General features: G+C 44.4%; 1 protein-coding gene across 1 annotated transcript in view; it reads right to left on the minus strand.

The window, feature by feature from the left end:
- LOC142310945 (uncharacterized) overlaps nucleotides 1-23,945 on the minus strand; it is a 144,078-nt gene that overhangs the window by 49,219 nt on the left and 70,914 nt on the right. The gene's annotated exons all lie outside the window — the stretch shown is intronic.

The following is a 23,945-nucleotide window of genomic DNA, read 5'->3' on the forward strand; positions in this document are numbered from 1 at the left end:
CACCTTTTTCTTGGTTGCGTTTACCAATTAGGCCACATTCAGACAGTTTAGTAGGAAGTGTTTGTGGTGTAATTTTTTTTTTTTAATTTTACATATTTATGGACATAATTTTTAAAAAAAACCTTTAGACCCCGGACAGTTTTTCACCTGTTAGACCCAAAAGATTTTCTCAGTTAGTGCCTTGCTATGTTTGACAAAAAATATTTTGGCCCCCAATTAGCTGTATGAGTTTGTAATTTTTTTTCTTCTGTAGAAAATATATATTTTTTTTTCATATATGGTTATAGAGAATCCAAATAGGTCTACACTACTTTGTGTCTTCTATTTGCTATTTAATAAACATGTATTTTATTACATATATACAGTTAGGTCCAGAAATATTTGGACAGTGACACAAGTTTTATTATTTTAGCTGTTTACAAAACCATGTTCAGAAATACAATTATATATATAATATGGGCTGAAAGTGCACACTCCCAGCTGCAATATGAGAGTTTTCACATCCAAATCGGAGAAAGGGTTTAGGAATCATAGCTCTGTAATGCATAACCTCCTCTTTTTCAAGGGACCAAAAGTAATTGGACAAGGGACTCTAAGGGCTGCAATTAACTCTGAAGGCGTCTCCCTCGTTAACCTGTAATCAATGAAGTAGTTAAAAGGTCTGGGGTTGATTACAGGTGTGTGGTTTTGCATTTGGAAGCTGTTGCTGTGACCAGACAACATGCGGTCTAAGGAACTCTCAATTGAGGTGAAGCAGAACATCCTGAGGCTGAAAAAAAAGAAAAAATCCATCAGAGAGATAGCAGACATGCTTGGAGTAGCAAAATCAACAGTCGGGTACATTCTGAGAAAAAAGGAATTGACTGGTGAGCTTGGGAACTCAAAAAGGCCTGGGCGTCCACGGATGACAACAGTGGTGGATGATCGCCGCATACTTTCTTTGGTGAAGAAGAACCCGTTCACAACATCAACTGAAGTCCAGAACACTCTCAGTGAAGTAGGTGTATCTGTCTCTAAGTCAACAGTAAAGAGAAGACTCCATGAAAGTAAATACAAAGGGTTCACATCTAGATGCAAACCATTCATCAATTCCAAAAATAGACAGGCCAGAGTTAAATTTGCTGAAAAACACCTCATGAAGCCAGCTCAGTTCTGGAAAAGTATTCTATGGACAGATCAGACCAAGATCAACCTGTACCAGAATGATGGGAAGAAAAAAGTTTGGAGAAGAAAGGGAACGGCACATGATCCAAGGCACACCACATCCTCTGTAAAACATGGTGGAGGCAACGTGATGGCATGGGCATGCATGGCTTTCAATGGCACTGGGTCACTTGTGTTTATTGATGACATAACAGCAGACAAGAGTAGCCGGATGAATTCTGAAGTGTACCGGGATATACTTTCAGCCAAGATTCAGCCAAATCCCGCAAAGTTGATCGGATTGCGCTTCATAGTACAGATGGACAATGACCCCAAGCATACAGCCAAAGCTACCCAGGAGTTCATGAGTGCAAAAAAGTGGAACATTCTGCAATGGCCAAGTCAATCACCAGATCTTAACCCAATTGAGCATGCATTTCACTTGCTCAAATCCAGACTTAAGACGGAAAGACCCACAAACAAGCAAGACCTGAAGGCTGTGGCTGTAAAGGCCTGGCAAAGCATTAAGAAGGAGGAAACCCAGCGTTTGGTGATGTCCATGGGTTCCAGACTTAAGGCAGTGATTGCCTCCAAAGGATTCGCAACAAAATATTGAAAATAAAAATATTTTGTTTGGGTTCGGTTTATTTGTCCAATTACTTTTGACCTCCTAAAATGTGTAGTGTTTGTAAAGAAATGTGTACAATTCCTACAATTTCTAGCAGATATTTTTGTTCAAACCTTCAAATTAAACGTTACAATCTGCACTTGAATTCTGTTGTAGAGGTTTCATTTCAAATCCAATGTGGTGGCATGCAGAGCCCAACTCGCGAAAATTGTGTCACTGTCCAAATATTTCTGGACCTAACTGTATGTTTTCACCATCTTTGATATACAGTAATACCTTGAGGTAAGAGTCTGTATCTTTTTTGCTTCATCATCGAAGCAAAAATGTGAGGTACGAGCAGCTTATACACACCCTCTCTCCAATCCCCCAGGATACGGTGTCTTCATTTCATGCAGACAGCTGATCAGCTGTCTGCATCACGTTGCACTCTTAAAAATATATATATTATACTCACCATCCGTCCAGTCCTTTGCAGTGTGGCGTCCCCCTCTCATTCAGTCAGCTGACGGCGTGTGAGAGCAGTGAGCTGATCAACTCTCACATTCTGATCAGCTAAATGCATGAAACGAGGACACCGCGCTGCAGGGGACCAGACGTAGGATAATTATAACAGGTTTTTTTTAAGTGTGCAGTGTAATGGGGGCTATGTACCAGGATGGGGGGGCAATGCACTAGGATGGGGGGCCATGTACTCGGATGGGGGCCCTGTACCAGGATGGGAGGCCATGTGTACCAAGATGGGGTATCATATATACTAAGATGAGGCCATATACCAGGATGGGGGCCATGTACAAGGATAGGGGGGCCATGTACCAAGATGGAGTATCATATATACTAAGATGGGGCCATGTACCAGGATGGGGGATCATATATACCAGGATGGGGGCCATGTACCAGGATGAATGATCATATATACAAGGATGGGGGCCATGTACCAGGATGACGATCATATATGCCAAGATGGGGGCCATGTACCAGGTTGCGATAATATATGCAGTACCAGGATAGGTGGGGGCATAAGTAGGGGCTGGAACAGATTAATAACATTTCAATGAATTTCAATGGGGAAATTTAATTTGACATAAGAGCAAATAAAGAATTCAGTCACAGAATGGATTAAACTCTTACGTCAAGGTATTATTGTATATATTTATTTACTAAGTCAGAGAGAACATTTTCTTTATTATTTTGTATGAACGTACATGCTGCCCATGTATGAAAGGGTTTTCAAGTTTCAAAAGTTTGACCATTTGACCTCATGGAAAATATTTAAATCATAATTATTTACCCTTTACTATCAGCTGCTTCCACACAGCATCTGTTACTATCCAACTCGGCATAACCAATGAGTTTAGCGATTGGCTGCAGCGGTTATATGCTCTAGTCGAGACATCATCATGGTAGTCATGTCATCATAGACTGTCTGGGAGCTCCAGAAAGTCAGTTCTGGTGTAGGAGAGGACATAAGTGATTATGATTTTGTTAATTTCAGGGAAGTTAATCCTTTGGGGTATTATAATTTGAAACCGGAAAACCCTTTGAATCCACAAGCAGTATCTGGACCTTCGTCATGTTTTTTTTTCTTTCTATGTCAAAAGAAGAGTTAAATTCCAGATATTCGAGTATTATTTGATATCTGCCACTAGAATGGGAAGGCAGTGACTCCGTCTTGGCGACAGAAATGCAGTGTGTGAACAATGTTTAGAATTGGAAGACTTGAGTATTATGGCATCAGGAATATCCATATGCCAGTAAGCAACGAGAAGAAGCCACCAGAAAATTGTCACAGCAAAATAATATTTTATAGAAAACCTAAAGGAAGAGGAGCATGAAATAAACTAACACTTTTTGATTCCAGAGGAAACGGTTTCTGAAATTTATCAGGAGCCTTTTCTTCTCTGGAATTTTACTGGTGTCCAAGAAAACAATGTTATAAATCGTTTTGAAGAAAAATGAATTGTCCCCGACATTCATTCCCTTTCACTAAAATGTTGAATTTCTTCACACATCCAGAGTAAATCCCACACGCACCTGCTGATCTGACGAAACAATTCACAAGTAATATCCACAAGTCACACAAACATCTGACCTGGCTCGCTCCTGAGTTGGTAATGTGTCAGGATGCTGGCAGGAAGCATTTATAATTAAATCTGTACTTTTCAAGCAATTATTGAATTCAAAGTTTAGTTCAGTAGTTTTATGGCCTAGTATTAGTGGTAGTAATAGTTCTTACTTCTGACAGAAATAAACATCTGAGAGAATGATTCATCAGTTTGTGGGAGAAATCTGTTGTAAAATTACGGCGAACTCAGCTTTGGTTAGTCTAATCCAGGGGAGGGCAATTCATTTTTCTGAGGCCACATGAAAGACCATGACCAATAGGCTGAAATGAATTGTGCTCAATATTAATATTAACATATTTATTAAATTATATTCATATAAAATAATTGTAATATTGAACAGAAGTATACTGACATCCACCTATATACAGTATGAGCCCCCAAATAGCCTCTGTATACAATATGAGCCTCACATAGCCCCCTATATACAGTATGATCCCCCACACAACCCTTATATACAGTTTGACCCCACATAGCCTCTCTATATACAGTTCAAGACCCCCACATAAACCCTATATACAGGATGAGCCCCCACATAGACCCCCTATATATAGTATGAACCCCCCACACAGCCCCCTATATACAGTATGAACCCCCACATAGCCCCTCAAACAGTATGAGACCCGCATAGGCTGCTATATACATTATAAGCCCCCATATAAGATGCTATATACAGTATGAGCCCTCACATTGACCACCTAAATACAGTATGAACTTTCATATAACCTATATACAGTATGAGATCCTACATAGCCCTCTATATACATGCAAACATCCTATACACATATGAAAATAGATATAAACTCACTTCGCTCCCGTTTCCCCATCACTCTGCTCCTTTCTCCGGTGCACCGACTCACTGCACAGCAGTCACAATGTACTCATGTCATAGCATCTGCTGTCTTACAAGCTGATTGGTGGAAGAAGGAGTCGGTGGCTCTATCCTCTACCAATGTATTCACCGCTGTCTGCATCCTGAGGATGTGGATCCTGGTGACATCAGGAAGCATGTGGCATCAGGTGAGGGCATGGTGCAGCCCGTGAGCCACCGTTTTAAGCCCTTTAGCTGGAAAAGCCAGACGGCCGGATGTGGTCCGCCGGACGCACTTTGCCCATTTCTGGTCTAATATTTATGGGGGTCTTTAGATGCAGAGCCTTAGATTAGACTTTTAAAAAACACAATACTAGCACAGTTAAAGCTAGCTATAGGGCATAAGAATTAGAAAAAATAGTTTTTATACAAATACATGCAGAGATAAATTGGAAAGATTTTCTTCCAGGATATAAATACTAATAGCAAATACAGCAATAAATTCACAATCTAAACAAGGAGTAAGAGACACTAGGTCAGGGCTGTTTGGGGACAGGTTGTTTTTTTTAGCTAATGAAAGGGAAGTATCTAAGTCATATGATTGCACTGAGTAAGATACATTGATATTGATATTTCCTTAGTAAGTGTTTACATAGCATTGAATGTGCACAGTGTGATTGCCAATTCTAGGAGAAGAACGTTACTGCAGCTCTAACGAGCCAATTTATGTGCAAGGCCAACTCCACAAAAATTGGGTTGCTCTTTAAAATTTAAAGAAATCACAAATGCAATAATTAGGAAGTATATTATATACTGTAATTTTCGTTTTGTAAGACGCATCAGATTATAAGACGCACCCCAAATTTTGCGGGAAAAAAAAAAGGTAAACAAAATTGGGTCTGTCTTATAGTCCAATAGCGTCTTACAGGGGGGGCAGCAGCGGTGGTGGAGCGGGGTGACAGGAGGCGAGGCGGTGGGTGTCCCAGATGCTCGCTGAGGGAGCTGTGAGGCAGGGAACATCCACAAACTGTTGACGGTTCGGGCTTCAAAGAATGGTGCCTAGAGTTGGCGCATGCACAGATTCCGAGATCATATCTGCGCACGCGCCACCTCCAGGCGCCATTTTCCTGTCTGCTGCTGGGAAATCAATGGGCCAGAGGTGGCGCGTGCGCAGATGAGATCTTGAGCTGAAAACTCTATCTGCGCATGCGCCGATTCTGGGTGCCATTAATTGAAGACCACACCGCCGACATCTTCAGGATAGCCCCCGCAGCACAATGCCCGCAGCATTGCCCCTGCCTCCTGTGACCATTCTCCACCACCTCCTGATAAGCTGCTTTCAGATTATAAAATGCACCCCTCATTTTCCTCCCTAAGTTTTGGGAGGAAAAGTTCATCTTGTAATCTGAGAAAATATGGTACATATTTTATTTGCAACAGAACACAGATCAGAAGTTGAAAGTTAGACATATTTCCATTTCATTGAAAAAAAATAATTATTTAGAAATTAATGACAGAATAACTTTGCTATAACATTTTGAATGATATAAATGAGTACATTTTCATGTCTGCAAAGCACATCGCACTATACTTATAAGCCTTTCCTTGCAGTCACACGTGCGGGGTCACATGTGCCCCTGTATGTTATAACAGACTTTATGATAAGTAATTGGTTTACTGAGATTTATGGATGATAAAGGAATAAAAGGAAGTTCATTAATGAACAGGAACATCTTAGGCTCAGATGAATAAAGTAAGCATTGTCCTTCTGTCCCCTGGAGAAAATGGTATTTGTATGCACAATTACGTTATTCTGCAAGGTGTACTATTTATGTTTGCAAAATTTTAGCATCCTGTCTATCCGGCTACAACAATGATGGGGTAAGAAGCCAGAGAAATCACAAGCAAAAAATAGCACCATTCTCCTTTACCACAGGCAAGTTATTATAGAACAGAGTGCTCATGACAAGGGAACCTGTCAGGTGCAATATGCACTTAGAACCACGAGCAGTTCTGGGTGCATATTGCTAATCCCTGCCTAACTGTCCCTGTATCTAGTAGCATATATAGAGATCTATAGAAAAAGTATTTCTAAAGATCTTTTATCGTATCCTAATGAGGCCAGGGACTAGTCGCAAGAGCATGATTTCCCCTGTCTAGTCGGCCCCTTATCATGTTAGTATGCCCCTGTGGGCGTGCTAACATGCTACTGAATGCGCAGCGCCACAGGATGGTCGCGCTCACCTCTCTACTGCCATCACGTCCGAGTCTTGGATTTCGGCTCAGTGCGCATGATCACGGACTTTCGGTCATGCGCACTACATGGATTTGAAGCCAGGACCCGTATAGCCGGCAGTCATGCACAGTATGAAGCAGAGTGTACAAGTCCCGGCTTCAAACCCATGTAGTGTGCATGACCGGCAGTCCAGGATCATGCGCACTGAACCAAAATTCAGGACTTGGACGCAAACGCACTTGCCGAGCTGCTTGCTGTTATTTTGATAAAATCCAAAATTCTAAAATATAGACCAGATGCTCAGCCCAAAAAGAGGCAGCCTGACCAGAAAATTGTTGTAAAACAGATTGCATAGTCACAAAATCTTTGTGAAATGCAGATTTGCACTAACATTTTTAGACTTGGCATTTTCACTTAGTTTCAAGCAGTTCTGCTTCCACCTCTGACTGGAGTAACATTTCTGACGAAGTGTACGGAGGTGCACACCACTGATTAGATATATCAAAGTCATTAACTAGCATGCACATCCTAATCGATTTAGCACATCTTATTCCTGCACACCGCTCATTAACGTACACAATGCCAGTCTTAATTATTCGTGGTCTTTATGACTTTTGAAAAGTAATTTTCATTTGGTGAAATCATGGTTTACCCGTACAGTCATAGACAAAAGTAAGTCATTCCTTGCAATGAAAAATTAATTGTAAAACTCTTTTTTCCTTCTCAATAGCTCATGATAATGTCACACAGTGTTTCGCTCTAAACTCGCCGAGTGTCATGGCGGCATCAGACGCTGCTCAGACTACAGATTCTGGACACTCCCCACTATGCTTCCTCTGGTGCGTCAGAGTTCCACAGGCAGGCTCGGGCATTGACCAGCTATCTGACCATTAGTGATTGGACTAGGAGGAGTTAATTTCTGCAATCCTGCTGGTTACCTTTTGGATCACATGTTGTGGGAGACCTATCCAAGGTACTCCCCACCTTTTAGGATGGAGGAATCTGTCTTCCCATGCCAACTATAGCTTTTGCTAACCTGGTCCGTGTGCTTTTGTGTTGCAGTTGCTGGTGATTTCTTGTGTGCTACTTGTGTGCTGAGGAAATCCTCTCGTTATCTGGTTATTTCCTCCCTGCTTTTTATTTCCTCCTGATGAAGTTTTGTTTAATATCTCCATGTGTCCTAGCTGTGTGATTGAGTTTTAATTTCGCCGTTTGTTCATATCTGTGGGTTCACCACACTTGTCCCGGTTCTCCCCTGTGGTGGGGGAGAGGTGGTATTAGATCAGGGCTGGTCAGGAGCAGGGTAAGGAAGGAGGCCCAGACACTGTCACCATTAGATGTATCTCTGGGAGTAGGGACAGCTAGGGTCCCCTAGCCTGAGGACCAGTTTTGGAGCCCCAGTCCCCTTTATCCCCTGTGACAGATAAAGTGATACTGAAGGCAAGGCAGCTGATATTGATCTGTCAGGCTGATTAAATTATACAAGCATACTGGTTGCCTTCAAAGAGAGCTGGTTCATGAAATCACTGTCTTCATCTGTTAAGCAAGGATACCTCCAAGGAAACAATCTTATAAGATTGCTCCTAAATCAACCACTTATAGGATCATTACAAACATCAAGGAAATTGGTTCAGTTGCTATGAAAAAGGCTTCAGGCTGCACAAGAAAGTCTAGCAAGTGTCAGATCCATCTGCTAAATAGGATTCAGCTACGAGATTGGTTTAACACCGGTGCAGAGCTTGCTCAGGAATGGCAGCAGGCAGATGTCAGTGCATCTGCTTGCATACTGAGGCAAAGGCTTTTGAAGGGCAGCAAATAAGCCACTTCTCTTTAAAACAGTCATCAAGGATAGACTGATCTCTGATGAAGCCCTTTTCAGACTGTTTGGGACATCTGGAAAAATAATTGTCCAGAGAAAAAAAAAAGTGAGTGCTAATATGAGTTTTGAGTCATTCCAACAGCACATCCCCAGTAGTTTGAAGATTTGTGGCAGCTCCTGGTGGTGGTGAGGTGGCAACATGGTCGTTGTAGGCTGTAAAGTTTTGTTGAAAAGATGGGTCTTCAAGCTGTTTCTGAAAGTTTCAAATGTGGTGGATAATCGGACATGTTGGGGCACAAACATGCAGAGGATGGGGGATAGCTGGAAGAAGTCTTGGAGGTAATTGGATGAGTAATGTGTGGGGTAGAGAAGGAGGTCTTGGGAGAGCTGGAGATTACGTGTTGTAAGATATCGGGAAATTAGTTCAGAGATATACAGAGGAGACAGATTATGGATGGCTTTGTAGGTCAGTGTTACCAGTTTGAAGTGGATTGCTTGATGAACAAAACATTGAAATGTTGGATCCATGGCCAGGAAACTCCCCAGATCTGATTTCCACTGAGAACTTGTGGTCAATCCCCAAAAAGTAAGTGGACAAACAAATATACAGAATTTGTGATAAACTTCAATCACTGATTAGGCAAGAATAGGTTATCATCAGTCAGGATTTGGCCCAGAAGCAGATAGCCACCATGCTAGGGTGAATTGGTGAAGTCTTGAACAATAAGGGTCATGTCATGATCCAGGCTGGCTTTTCCCTGCTGCGGTTACCCTCAGCTCTGGCCTGGTCATGTCAAGGGTTAACTTCCCTTGCCTCATTCTGGATCCCAGGATGCTTTATATTGCCTATCTACCTATGGCTCAGTGCCAGTGATATTTCTGCCTTGCAGTGTGTATACTGGCTCTGATGAGTGTTCCTGATCTGTTCTGCCTCCCTGCTACTGTGTTCTGACTTTGACCCTCCCCTGTTTGTCTTCCTGTCCCAGCCCCTGACTTCCCTCTCCTGTCTGTTGTTTGTGTTTCCCTCTGCATACCCGATTTCCCGGCTTCTGACTCGGTTCTGCATTTTGACTTTGATATTGATCCTCCCTTTGCAGTGACTCGACTTTCCTGGCTAGACCCTGACTGTTTGACTACTCTTTTGCCCCCTGGTAATTTGCCTGTTAACATTGCTGAAGTTACTCTGCTATACTTCAGCTGCCTTTCCGTTACAGTGTTTCCTTGTCTCTCCTTCACAATTCTGCTGCCACCTAGTCGGGATTACGCTGTACTGCGGCTTACTAGCCTTTGTACAGCGTGACAGGTCAACTCTGTGAATATTAAGTATTTGCATAAACTTGATATATTTAATCAATAAAAGTTTAAAAATGTGTGAAATGTTTATAATTGTACTGCAAATACCATAGAAACATTTGACTAAAAGTTCTAAAAATACTGAAACTGCAAATTTTTTAAAGATAAAAATTTGTGTCTCAAAAATTTTGCAGACAACTCTATATGCTAAAAAAAGGAATAATGCACAATATATAAATTATAGTTTTAAACAAAAGTTGTCTTGTACCATTACTCTTCTGTTTCTACCTGACATGGTAGTCAGTGTGAACCAGTAGTACTTCCTAATAAAAGCCAACACAAGATCCTCCAATCTAGCATGAAGGTAACCACAGATCATATCTAATACTTCACCTACCACGTAGCACTTTTAGATGGTAAGTAAGGTGGTGAAACAGCCAGATATAAGTGGTCTGATATGTGTTGCCAAACTCAACAATTTTCTGTTTGTAGAGCCTGCAGGAACAGAAGCCACACACTTCCATCCAAATAGCATTACACTGTTCTCAATGCCTAATGCATTCACAGAGAATTCCATTCCTGAGCAAATGGTAGTAGAATTCCTGTCAATAGGAGAAAGATGAGGTGATGAAAGAAAAAAAGAAGGAAAGGTCAGGAGCATTGACAACCAGGGAGTGTGAGACAAGAGGTGAAATGCAACATTGTTTACCATTCTTTCACAATATTGTCGTTTTTATTACCCACTCATTTGACTTTCAGGTATAATAAATTACATCATCCTTATCTGCTTAACTGACTAATAACCAAGGACTTCAGTCATGTGATTAATACGACACAAAATAACATTATTGTGTAACTATAATTATTGTTTTTCATCAAAATATATATGTATATCTCAATCATATATATTGTAACATTTTCTTAAAGGGAACCTTTCAGGCCTTCTATGCACCCAGAGCCACGAGCAGTTCTGGGTGCATATCTAGAATTTATCCCTAAAAGGCCCCGTTACACGCTACGATATATCGGGCGATATGTCATCGGGGTCACGGATTCCGTGACGCACATCCGGCATCGTTTGACATATCGTAGCATGTGACAGCTACGAACGACGTGTCAACGAGCAAAAATACTCCCCTTATCGTTGCTCGTTGACACGTCGTTCCTGAGGCAGCACACATCGCTCCGTGTGACACCCCGGGAACGATGAACACAGCTTACCTGCGGCCACTGGCAATGCGGAAGGAGGAGAAGGGGCGGGATGTTACGTCCCGCTCATCTCCGCCCCTCCGCTTCAATTGGGCGGCCGCTGTGTGACGTCGCTGTGACGCCGAACGTCCCTCCCCCATCAGGAAGAGGATGTTCGCCGCCCACAGCGAGGTTGTTCGGGAGGTAAGTACATGTGACGGGAGTGAAAGACTTTGTGCGACACGGGCAACAAATTGCCCGTGACGCACAAACGAAGGGGACGGGTGCGATCACACGATAAATCGACGCGTGTAATGGGGCCTTAAGGCTCTGTGCGCACTAGACCTTTTTACCCGCGGATTTGCCGCGGAAATTTCTTGAGAAATGTCTGCAATCTTTGTGCAGACATTTCCCAGCAATTTCTAAAAAATAAGAATTATTCTTACCGTTAATTCGGTTTCTAGGACCTTCCACGACAGCATAGGAGGTTGTCTCTCCACGCCCTAATTGGGACAGGAAGTTCAAGAGGTTTAAAAGGACCCTCCCACCTCCCATAGCCAGTGTCTTAAAAAGAACCCATAGCAATTGAGAAGTACAACATATCCATGAATATATGAATATAAAGGGGGAGGGAATTACCTGCTGTCGTGGAAGGTCCTAGAAACCGAATTAACGGTAAGAATAATTCTTATTTCTCTAGTCCCTTCCACGACAGCATAGGAGGAATACCAAAGAATTGATACCTAGGGGGGGACCACAGCCTGCAGGACCTTCCTGCCAAAAGCCAAATCCCTGCTGGAATCCAGATCCAGACGATAATGCTTCGTGAAAGTATGGAGGGAAGACCACGTAGCCGCCTTGCAGATCTGCTCAGGAGAAGCCCCTGCCCGTTCAGCCCAGGAGACAGAGGTAGCCCTGGTGGAGTGCGCCGTGAATCCGGTAGGTGGAGAGAGATGCTGAGCGAGGTAGGCATCTAATTGCCCGCACAATCCAGTTGGCGACAGTACTCTTAGCCACCTTCCTGCCCTTATTGCGGCCAAAGGGCTGGATGAACAGGTTAGAATCAAGGTGCCAAGAAGCAGTAACCTCCAGGTAGTGCAACACTGTCCGACGGACATCCAAAGAATGAAACACTTCCTCACCCGGAGTCCGAGGATTCTGACAGAAGGAAGGCAGGACGATGGACTGAGAACGGTGAAAATCCGAAACCACCTTGGGAAGGAAGGAAGGGTCCAGCTGAAAAACAATGCTGTCATCTCTGACGGTCAGGTAAGGCTCCCGAATAGACAAAGCCTGAAGTTCTCCGACTCTGCGAGCAGACGTAATAGCCACAAGAAAAGCAGTCTTGTGAGAAAGGGAACGAATGTTACAAGAGCACAGTGGCTCAAATGGTGACTGAGATAGTCCGGTAAGGACCACATTGAGATCCCAGCGAGGCGTCAGGACCCTCAGACGTGGACAGAGTCTACTAGCGGACACAAAGAACCGACGGATCCAACGATGATCTGCCAGAGCCGTGTCAAAGACTGCACTGAGGGCTGACACCTGAACTTTCAAGGTGCTAGGCCTAAGGCCTAAGTCCAATCCACTCTGGAGGAAGTCCAGAATCTGCGCAATATTAGGCCGAAGTGGGTCAGGAGGCCGAGAACCACACCAGGAGGAAAATCTCTTCCAGATTTTGTTGTAAATACTATTAGTCACTGGTTTACGGTTCTTCTGTAGGGTAGCCACAACTTTGTCAGAAAGCCCTTGGGCCTTCAGTGCCCGGGCCTCAGAAGCCAGGCAGCCAAGTTGAGTTTCTGGGGAGCCGGATGGAAAAATCGGACCCTGGGACAGTAAGCTGGGGTCCGAACCTAAGAGGACTGGGCCGTCTATTCCTAGAGTCATGACCAGGCTGTACCAACTCCTCCGAGGCCACAGCGGGGCTACCAGTATAGTTGGGACCCCCTCGTCTCTGATCTTCCTCAGGGCCCTTGCGAGAAGAGGAAGAGGGGGGGGGAACGCGTAAGCGAGGCAAAAGGACCAATTGTGGCAGAAAGCGTCTACCCCTAACGCCTTGTCCCGTGGGTTCAGGGAGAAATATGTTGCGACCTTGCGATTCCCTGCCGAAGCAAAGAGGTCCACCTCTGGAGCACCCCACCTTGCCACCAGAGAGCAGAACACCGCCTGATCCAGACTCCATTCCCCTGGATGAACATCCCGACGACTCAGGAAATCCGCCTGAAGATTTAGTGAGCCCTTCAGATGGACCGCAGAAAGGGATAGCAGTGATTGTTCCGCCCATTGAAAGATCCGGGAGGACACTGACTTCAGGGCGCCTGAGCGTGTACTGCCCTGATGGCGGAGATGTGCCACTGTTGTGACATTGTCTGAATACACCAGGACATGAGAGTCCCGGACGAGGTCCTGAGCCGCAAGGAGGGCTTCCCTGACTGCCCTGAGCTCCCGGTAGTTGGAGGATTGGGAGCTGACGTAAGGACTCCAGACCCCTTGAAATGGGGAGTTTGCCACCATTGCACCCCATCCTCGCAGGCTGGCATCTGTGGTCAGTGTAACCATGGGTGCCTGCGTCCAGGCAACCCCCACCTGTAGGTTGTTGGGCCGCAGCCACCAGAGAAGGGACGAGGAGACGGGCCCTGAGAGGCGAAACCGTCTGTTTAGGGATGACGGGAGTCTGTCCCAATGCGCCAGGATATGATCCTGGAGACACCGAGAATGGGCCTGAGCCCACCTGACTGAGGGAACGCAGGACGTCATAGAACCCAGAGCCGACATAGCCGCTCGAAGCGTCGGGCGAGCCTGCCTGCGAAGCTTTGATATTTTGGCTAACAGAGCTACCCTGTGGCCCTCCGGGAGAAAAGACGCCTGTCGGTCGGAGTCCAGCAGCACTCCGAGAAACTGCCGAGTGGAAGAGGGGTTTAACTGTGATTTTTTGAGATTGGGAATCCATCCCAGGGACCGAAGGATTCCTAAAGACGTTTCCACATGGCTCCAGAGGATTGGAGCAGAGGGAGCCATTAGAAGAAAGTCGTCCAAATATGGAACCAGACAGATACCCTGCAATCGTATGAAGGCGACCACCTCTGCCATGATCTTTGAAAAGATCCTTGGAGCCGAGGAGATCCCGAAGGGAAGTACATTGAATTGGAAATGAAGCACCTCCTCCCCGTGTAGAACCGCAAACCTGAGGTATTGCCTGTGACCCGGATGGACGGGCACATGGAAGTAGGCATCCTTCAAGTCTATAGAGGCCATCTGGTGGTGTAGACCTATCAGGGGAATAGCTGATTTTACTGACTCCATCTTGAACCGCCGGTACTTGACCTGACGGTTGAGACGCTTTAAATTGATTATTATCCGGACGTCGCCCGAAGGTTTCTTGACAAGGAAGAGGCGGGAGTAGTGTCCTATCCCTTCTTCCTGACTCGGGACTGGGGAAACGACCCCCGAGTGCATTAGCTCTAGAATCTTTGTGTACAACAGAGCCTGTGAAACCTGCGACGCCAGAGCTGTGACTCGGATACCCGGAAGAGGGGGGGAGACGAATTCTATTAAGAGACCCTCGGAGACGATCTTCAGAACCCATTGGGAGGCGGTTATGGACCGCCACTGTGGAAGAAACGCCGAGAGTCGTCCCCCCACCTGAGCCGAGTCATTGCTTGTCCTGCTGGGGACGTTGCTGATGGGGAGGGATGAGGATGTTTCTTCCTCTACCCTTAGGATAGCTCCACCGGCCCGCCTTCCCTTTCCCTCTGGGCTGGGAGGCTGGAGGCATCGAGGGACGAAAGGACCGCTTCTTGGCGGGTCTAGGATCGGGTAAGGCCTTACGATCAGTTGCCTTGTCCAAAATATCATCCAGGGCAGGTCCAAACACCAAATCCCCTTTAAATGGAAGGGAGCAAAGCCTCATTTTAGAGGTGGAGTCTCCACTCCAGGCCTTGAGCCAGAGGGCACGTCTGGCAGAGTTAGATAGAACCGAGGTCCTGGCCCCCAGGCGGACTGATTCCACTGAGGTATCTGCCAAAAAACTGGTAGCCTTCCTAAGTAAGGGAAGGGATTCCAGCAACTCCTCCCTAGGGGTACCCTGGGAAATATGAGCCTCCAACTGGTCTAACCACCTAAGCAGGGACCTGGATACACAAGTGGAGGCAATATTAGCCTGAATGGAAGAAGACGATGCCTCCCAGGATCGCTTCATAAGTCCCTCTACCTTCCTATCCAGCTGATCCTTAAGTTGGGAAGTATCTTCAAATGGAAGCGCCGTTTGTTTAGCTACCCTAGCCACTTGAACATCTACTTTTGGGACCTCCCAATGTAATTCAGAAGGTTCTAGCGGAAACCGGCGTCTAGGGTCACTCCGTACCCGCCTCTCAGGAAATTCCCATTCCTGAGAGACAATATCCAGAATATTAGCATGAACCGGAAACCCTAATTGTTTGACCGTTTTTAGGCCAGCAAACATCTCATCCTGGATAGAGGGAAGAGCTTGTACTTCCTCTAACCCCATAGTACTCCGAACCGCCCCAATAAGATCCCCTAAATCCTCTGAGGGAAAGAGAAAGGACTGGTCAGACCTCACAGAGGGAAGACCTTCATCAGGGCCCTCTGAGGCGGAATCAGCGTCCTCATGATCAGACGGGGCTGACTGGAGTTTCCTCTTTTTTGGAGAAGAGGGGCCAGGAGCAGGGAGGGAGGCTAGTGAGGCCTGAATCTCCTGTTTCATCATGGACCGCAACTCGTCTACCAGGGACGGTTGTTCGGCCCTAATAATCTGGTCTGTACATTGTTGGCAAAGCTTCTTATCCCAGGCAGTAGGGAGCTTCTTAATACAGACTGGACATTTTTTGATCTTTTCATATCTGTCAGGTCTATCCGGTTTATCTGACTTTTCTGACTTCTCTGACTTCTCAGACTTTTCTGATTTTTCAGTTTTCTTAATGGCCTTGTCCTCCTAGAAAACACAGACCAGAATTTCATAAATAACTGCCTGAGAGCAATGCCTGAGGAACCATCCCCCTCTGTACTTACTGTGGTAGGGGGCACACTGGGCTCTGCAGATGCAGCTGCAGGGGAAGACATGACAGGGAGCACGGTCGGATCTCTTACCCTGAATCTGACGTCTTCAAGGCAGCCCTTATGCAGAAGGGCCTGCCCCCAGTGACAGCTAACTAGTCCCCGCCTCCTGCATCTGGTCCCGGCAGGCCGATCAGTGTCGGCGTGTCCTCCACGCTGCCTCCGCGACCGGAAGTGCCCAACCGGAAGTTCGCTAAACCGGAAGTCCCGGATCGCTCCAGCAGCGTGCATGCAGGAAGCGGCCGGCGGCTCAGGGAGGACGCCGGCCGGGGAGCTCAACAGCCTGCATCACCCCAGAGGAGGTTCCGGAAGGCTGGAGCAGCGGTCCCCCACAGCGTGAGGGAACAGCAAGGGAGGAGCGGTAAAGGCCCGACCGATACTGTCCGGTTGCAAGTAAGTTGGAAAAAAAAAAATCTTATACTGTAGTTCACCGGCCACCACAGCATAGGAGAAAGAAAAAACCTCTCCATGCCCCATGGGGACAGGAAAGACACTGGCTATGGGAGGTGGGAGGGTCCTTTTAAACCTCTTGAACTTCCTGTCCCAATTAGGGCGTGGAGAGACAACCTCCTATGCTGTCGTGGAAAGGACTAGAGAAAAATAGCTGTGCGCACTTGTGCGGATTTTTCTCAAGAAATTTCCTTGAGAAGAATTTCTCGAGAAAATTTCTTGAGAAAATGATCATGTCCATTATTTCCGCAGGTACCCTGCAGATTTCGTCAGTACAGCCTGCAAAAATCCGCAGGGAACCACCCGCGGGAAAATCGCGGCAATTCCGCGGCTAATCCTCGGCAAATCCGCATGCGGATTTGGTGCGAATTTTTTCCGGAGGTCCGGAAATCTTTCACTCCCAGAAGTTTCTCAAGAAATTTTCTTGAGAAACTTCACATTTCTAGTGCGCACATAGCCTAACAGTCCCTTAATCCAATAGCATAGATAAAGAGATCTTTAAAAAAAGTATTTCTAAAGACTATTTATGATATGCTACTGAGGGCTGTGACTAGTCGCGAGGGCATTAGATCCCTGGCTAGTTGGCCCACATAGCATGCTGGCAAGTCCCTGTAGGTGTGATAACCTGCTTTACAATGCCCAGCATCATGACAATACAATACAAAGCTGCGCATGTGCGTGGCTTTGTATTCATTAGCATTGAGCTCCTTTGACTCTAGGTGTATGCACCCTGGCTTGAAAGACACTCACTGCCCATGATCGGAAGTCATCTGGACTTCCGGTCATGTGCACTACTCCTCTCTGAAGCCGGGACACATACACTTGGTAGTGCACATTACCGGAAGGGCAGACGACTTCCAATCATGGGCAGTGAGTGGTGCAAGATGTTACCTTGATATCTGCGATCTGATGTCTTATCCCAGAGAAATCCACATTTTTCTCATATGTAAATGAGCTGTTAAGATCTATGGCCAATCCCTGATGTTCCTGAGAATCTGCCTTATAACCTTATTTTAAATAAAAAGTGATATTGCCAGTGTGAGACATGTAGATCAAGAGAGCAGACTGTCAGTCATTACATGTCTCACACTGGTAACGACAATTTTCATTTAAAAGTCTGGTGGCAGATTTCCATGGAGATTAGGGTCCATAGATCTTAACAACTCATTAACATAAGAAAATCATGGATTTCTCTGGAATAAGACATCGGATTGCAGATATCAAAGTATAATTTTATCCAACCTTCTATGACCTACAGTATGTGCCCATGTAATCAGCTTAGGAGAGTTGATCCTACTAACAGATTTACTTTAATGACCTAAACGTCCGTAATAATACTTATTAACATTATGGGAAGTTGGCGCTTGTTAAGAACTATTTTCACCTAGCAAGGACGGGGGGTTTGAATCAATGTTAATTTGGATAATATATGGTTTGTTGGTTGCAGCACAACCCTACTGACATGAGACGATGCCAACCAATAATAGTTTTTAGCCTACAAGACGTGTAATCAAGCAACAATGGAGTCGTTTGTCGGCTGATCGATGGGCTTGTGTACTCCTATGGATTTTTGGCCAATAATTGACCCATGTAAAAGGGTCTTAAGAAAGAAGAGGGGAGCACTAGAACTGACCACAGTCTCAGGAAGCATGGAGTGAAAATATGCCTCCACTGAAACAAAAAGAAGAAAAATCGTGAAGGCTACATCCAGCATTTCAGCTGCACTTCCTCTACTACACACCTTTAGCCTATATAACGATAGGTGAGTGTTTAGTATACACATAAACCTAAATACAGTTTACAATGTGCCGTGAAAGCTGAACTACAGTTAAATCAGCAGATACATATCCATCGGGTAAATGGCCAAGAGCCAAGGGACAAGAAAAAAATATGTCACCTGTCTTACTCCAGTGAAAGGTTTATAGGAAAAAAATATGCAATAAAATTACCTGACTGATTTATTTTGCATTTATTGCTTTTTAAAAGGGAACCTGTCAGCAAATTTGGGGCCTAAAAACTGCGGGCACCACTAGTGGGCTCTTATATACAGCATTCGGTCGCTGAGGTGGAGTTGGGTCATATGGGTGTCTCGGTCCTCCGGTTCTGGCGCCTCCTCTTTTGGCCATTTTTGTCCTCCTTCTGAAGCCTATGTGTATGATGCACCCTATGTCATACATGATTGATTGCTCTCAGTGAGAGAAACAAATTTAAAATTTTGTAGTTTTGTATTTTTCAACTGGCTAACACGGTACCAAAACCTTGTTCTTTTAACTACGTCATACACACTCGCTGGTCCTGTGCAGGCGCACTACAATACTTTGATCTGTCCTGCTCATGGCAGATCAAAGTGCACCTGCGCAGGACCTCAATGCCGGTGAGTGTGTATGACATAGGACGCGTCATGCACCCTGGCTAAAGAAGAAGGATGACAAAGATGGCCGAAAGAGGAGGCGCCGGAGAACGGAGACACCCAAATGACCCAACTCCACCACAGTGACCGTTTAGGTGAGTATTATAAAGTGATTTTTATGTTCTACACAGCGGCCTGGGCTGTTATATACAGCATGTTAGAATGCTGTATATAAGAGCCCACTGGTGGTGGCCGCAGCTTATAGGCCCCAAATGCTGACAGGTTCCATTTAAAAGGGCAGGAAGTGTGTTAAAATAATTACCGGTACTTATATATTCTGTTCTGGTGGTGACAGCAAGGATGACATTTATCACATCCCCACTGTAGCCAATCACTGGACTCAGCAGCCATGTGCGCCCATCTGGTATGTGACCGCTAGGGCAAGTGATAGGCTGTAGTGGTCACGTGAACGATAGATGTAATGCCAGAACTGAAGAACCAGCTTGGATCAGTGGGGCATTGGAGCTGGATCAGTGGGTATTAGTTATTTTATTCTGTTAATTTTCAAGCTTTTTTTTTTTCTTTAATCTCAGACAATCCCTTTATGGAAAGTATTTAGGATAGGAATTGTTAGCTCCAGATTACTGTTTTTACTACGTCTGTAAATGTCTCTGGTAGGTGGACTTTGCTTGGTATTATGTATCGTTAAACCTTGGTCATACAACATCTAAATGGCTTAGTAAAAAATGAATTTACTTAATGGGAATCTGTCACCAGCTTTTAGCAGCATAATGTAGAGACAGAGACCCTGATTCCAGTGATTTGTCAGCTGTTTGATAAAACCAATGTTTTCCCTGCTGCAGATCTAGCAGTTACACAGAGCTCATGAATATGCTGGACTACGTAGCAGCACTCCAAGTAGTCCTCTAATGATAAAGTCACTGTTTAATCAGCAGTAGATTATCAAAACTAAACTAAGCAGCCCAGTAAGTGACACCACTGGAATCAGGATCTCTGCCTCTACATTATGCTGCTCTCAGATTAGGTGGCAAAAACCTGGTGACAGGTTCCCTTTAAAGGGGTTGTTTGTCTTTTAACAATTTTCTAAATATCCAGGAATGTTACAGCATAATAATATAAAGGCATACTCAGCAGCTCAAGTTCTCATGGATCCAGCAAAAGCTGCTCCAGTTATTTTCATTGAGACAGGAAAAGGTCACGTCTCGATGTTCAGTCACTTGATCAATGAGACTTGTGATTGACTTTTTTCAGTTACATGAACGCTGCAGTCAATCAAATATATCGGACGTCCTCTTCCAGTCACCTAACTGCAATTCACTGTGGTCAAGCATCGGCTTCAGTGGCCGAAAGAATGAAGAACGGTACATGACTGCTTCCTGTCTTGTACAGACAAGTCTAGCAGCCACCACTGCATACACTGCTGGAGTGGGCGAGTATGCCTTATTTTATTGCTTGTTCGTCAGGTGAGATGATTTTTAAGCAAGTTTAAAAGTAATCATTCTCAGCAGTACATTGTTCTGTATAGACAAGACGTGTCTCCAATAATGTTTTGTGCACAAAGAAGAAATATATTAATGAGCCATAGAAGTGTCGTCGGCCTACCTAAATAAGCCATTAAATGACCACCAATGGGCCTCTATGTAGCTGATTGAAAGTGGTTTATCTGCTGTGGTCATCCAGTTTAAATGGGCCCTTAGGCTATTGCATTAAGAGGATCCTAGTCAAAGAAGGACACAGTGCACTTTCTATGCACTAAAAAAATATTTCTTGTGAAAATAGTTTTGAGGAAAAATCCTGTAAATACAAGTTTGTTGCTTAAAAAGGTTTCCCACAAAGTTAATTTTAAAGTTGATTTTAATCAATAGATCTTGAAATAATAATAATTTCTACAATTGATTGTGCTTAAAAAAATAAATAAAAATTATGTGCTGACATAATCTTATATATGTGCCCCTGCTATGTGCTGTGTAATGGCCGTGTCTGACCGTACAGGGACATGGTCTGATTATACCACATCTCGTGGGCAAGGTAGTAATGATGAACGGACATGCTCGGCACTGCTTGATACTCGATTGAGAATTGTGGATGCTCCCTCCATATTTCGCGGCTGTTTTTCAGCCAGTAAACATGCAGGGTTTGCCTGCCAATTACGGTAATGCCATAATCATATTGGCTACTGTCATTAATATGATTGGCCGGCTGCACCATTGGGTTTAATATGAGACCCAGGGGCGTGATGCTCTGCACAGTGCAGTTCAGGGAGAGTTGATGTAGGAGGGAGAACTTAGATTACAGTAGGCATATAGGCAGGGTTGTATACTTGAATCCTTTAGTGCCTTTCATGTGGCACTAAAGGATGTTTTTAGCCTGGTTTAATTTAATAAATAATTAAAAAGAAAACTGTGTGGGGTCCCCCCATTTTTGAAAACCAGCCAAAGTAAAGCAGAGAGCTGCGAGCTGGTATTATCAAGGCTGAGAAGCCCCATGGTTATTTGGCCCTTCCAAGAATACAAGTAGCAGCCCTCAACCGCCCCAAAATTGGCGCATCCATTAGTTTTGTCAATTCTGGCGCTCCACTCCGACTCTTCCAGATTGCTTTTGTGTGGTGGCAAACAAGGTAATGTTTTGGGCGGTTTACCTTAGCTGTGAATTGTCATCTGGCATCAAGTCCAGAGGTTAGTGGTAACCCAGTAAGTGTAAAGTTAAAAAGACACACACAGCAAGAAAAGATTTATTTGAATAAAGACCCACGCACACTATCCCTCATTCACCAATTTATTTAAACAAGAAGATCTAACAGAATCCATTGTGTAGTGGCTCCACAACGTCCCCCAAAAAAGTACTCCAACCTATGGAGCCTTGTTCAAAGAATACTCCTAGTAAGCGCCAGTCGCAGAATTTCTCATGCGCTGTTACGACACTGAGTTACTGATGTCACCGCTCATGAGATATTCGAGGTCTGCCGCTGACCGGCAGTGACCTATGGAGCCTCGTCTTCTGCACGAGGCTCTATAGGTTGTAGTATTGATTCAGGGTACATCATGGGACCACTACACAATAAATTTAGTCAGCTCTTCGTGGGAGTTTTAAAATAAATTGAAGCACAAGGGATAGTTTTTTCTTATGTGTTTTTTTAATGTTACATTAACTGGGTTAGTAATCGACATCTTTCCATCACTAACCCCTGGGATTAATATAAGCTGACATTACACAGCTGACATCAACCCCCAAAAATATTACCCAATTACCAATGAACCATGGCAATCAGGAAGAGCCGGGGCGAAGCGGCAAAATTGGTGCTTCTAACGTGATGCACCAATTCTGAGGCAGCTGTAGGATGGTATTTTTAGGCTGGGAAGGGCACTATAACCATGGACCGTCCCAGCCATAAGCCCCCAGATGTTTGCTTTACCTTTGCTGGTTATCAAAAATAGGGGGGACCCCTGTGCTTTTTTTTTTAAAAAAAACAAAATATTTACATTTTTTTACTTTCCAGCAGCAGCTTGGGAATCAGAGATTTGTCAAGGCTTCTTCCCAATGCTGTTCCCATTTCATTGGAGCACTGTTTCCATCCATTTCAGCAATTTTCCATCCTCAGCCCTCCTGGGAAGGTCTGCCAGAAAAATGCTTGTTTTTCCCGTAGACTTCCATTATACTCGTTACTCGAATTGAGCCTGTCCGACTGTTGGACCCACTCAATTAGAGTAACGAGCACTCAAGCACTTTAGTACTTACTCATCACTACAGGGGAGGACACAAAAGAGAGGAAACAGCGCAGCAGGGGATCACAGCTGATTCTTTTTGTGAGGTAAAACATTTCCATGCCTGTTTGTGAAAAAATATTTTACCTCAAAGAATAATTTGTGATCCCGTGCTGTAATGTCTGTATACTTTTTTACATCCTCCCCTGCCCAGGACATGTGATATGATCAGACCATGTCACTGTACGGTCAGACACGGCCATTACACAGTCATTACACAGTACACAGCAGGGACACATATATAATATTATCTCAGCACAGAAAGATTTTTTTTAAACACATCCAATTGTAGAAATTATTATTATTCCAAGATCTATTGATTAAAATGCACTTTGTTTGTGGGACAACCCCTTGAATATAAGGCTCAGTGCACGACTATACCAATTTATAGCTAAGCACAGCCTGAGGCAGTTGAGTGCTTGGGATGTAGGAAGCATTATTGACTTTATCAATGTCACAATGGAATCCAGACCGGATCTGGGGCAAGTGTCAATGCATTTATCCAATGAACCACTTGTTTTCTTTTGGTTTTAGGCCAGTGCACAAGAATACCACATTCAAGAAACGTCACAATTACATGAAATGGGCACTTGGCTATGGTGATGTGGCAATGTGTCTCCGCTGCTTTAGCCTTCGGTTCACTGACTACCACTACATCATCGCCTATTGTACTGACACACTTGCACACCTCTGCAATGTCTTGTATAGATCATCCTGTGTGGAATTCAGAGGCAAACTCCATGCACGTCTTAAAGTGTCTAGCCTGATAAGACGCTATGGGCATGTTAAGACTGGACTAAAGAAGATTAAAGGCTAACATGTCAACAGTGTTTACAATTGTAAAGGAAATAGCGTTACAAGCATTTTGGGAAGAAACATCCCTGTGTCGTCTCAATTATTCACTGAGAACGGCGCTCTGATCTGTAACAGGATTTCAGTTTGCTGAAAGGATTTCATCAGATTATTTTCCTAATTTGAGGCTTCAGACAAAAGGTTGGTTTTAGGAGTTTATGGTTTATGATCAGGCTGAGATAAGATAATTTATGGGAGGG

This window comes from Anomaloglossus baeobatrachus, chromosome 5, assembly GCF_048569485.1.
Source record: "Anomaloglossus baeobatrachus isolate aAnoBae1 chromosome 5, aAnoBae1.hap1, whole genome shotgun sequence".
Classification (NCBI taxonomy): domain Eukaryota; kingdom Metazoa; phylum Chordata; class Amphibia; order Anura; family Aromobatidae; genus Anomaloglossus; species Anomaloglossus baeobatrachus.